Genomic DNA, 1249 nt, shown 5'->3' on the forward strand with positions numbered 1-1249 from the left:
GGTCTTGCTATGTTGCAAGGCTGGTCTTGAACTCCTAGGCTCAAGTGATCCTCATACCCCTGTCTCCCAAAGCATGAGCATTACAGGCATGAGTCACCTCACCCAGCCATTATCTACATTTTAAATAGACTGTGGTTGGAAGCAGCACTCTTTTGTCTTGGAATAGTAGAGGTAGATTCTTGCTGAGAGTGTCTCTAAAAACAAATTCTTTAAGCCGGGCACGGTGGCTCACACCTGTAATCCCAGCACCTTGGGAGGCCAAGGCGGGCAGATCACGAGGTCAAGAGATCGAGACCATCCTGGCCAACATGGTAAAACCCCGTCTCTACTAAAAATACAAAAATTAGCTGGGCATGGTGGCGTGCGCCTGTAGTCCCAGCTACCTGGGAGGCTGAGGCAGGAGAATTGCTTGAACCCAGGAGGCGGAGGTTGGAGTGAGCCGAGATTGCCTCACTGCACTCCAGCCTGGTGCCTGGCAACAGAGCAAGCAAGACTCTGTTTCAAAAAATAAATAGGCCGGACGCGGTGCCTCACGCCTATAATCCCAGCACTTTGGGAGGCCAAGGCGGGTGGATCACGAGGTCAAGAGATCGAGACCATTCTCGTCAACATGATGAAACCACGTCTCTACTAAAAATACAAAAATTAGCTGGGCACGGTGGTACGCATCTGTAGTCCCAGCTACTCAAGAGGTTGAGGCAGGAGAATCCCACAAGTAAAAAGGCAGGCAGGCCAGTAGAGACCATGCCAGTCCTATTCACTCCTGTAGACTCTGTGTAGTGTGGGCATGTGAAAGCATGCCATATATTTCTTGAATGACTGAGTTTAGGAGTGCTTTGGAGTCTTCATTAAATTGTATGGCTGGGCACGGTGGCTCACACTTATAATCACAATACTTTGGGAGGCTGAGACAGGAAGATCACTTGATGCCAGGAGTTCAAGACGAGCCCTGGCAACACAGCGAGACCTGTCTCTACAAAATAAAGAAGCCAAGTACTGTGGCACCTGCCGGTAATCTCAACTACTTGGAGGCTGAAGTGGGAGGATTGCTTGAGTAAGCAAGGTTGAGGCTGCAGTGAGCTGTGATTGTGCCACTGTACTCCAGCCTCAGTGGCAGAGCAAGACCTTGTCTCAAGAAAAAGAAAAAATGGGCCGGGCGCGGTGGCTCACACCTGTAATCCTAGCACTTTGGGAGGCCGAGGTGGGTGGATCACCTGAGGTCAGGAGTTCAAGACCAGCCTGGCCATCA

The sequence above is a fragment of the Cebus imitator genome, unplaced genomic scaffold, assembly GCF_001604975.1.
Source record: "Cebus imitator isolate Cc_AM_T3 unplaced genomic scaffold, Cebus_imitator-1.0 Scaffold776, whole genome shotgun sequence".
Lineage (NCBI taxonomy): Eukaryota > Metazoa > Chordata > Mammalia > Primates > Cebidae > Cebus > Cebus imitator.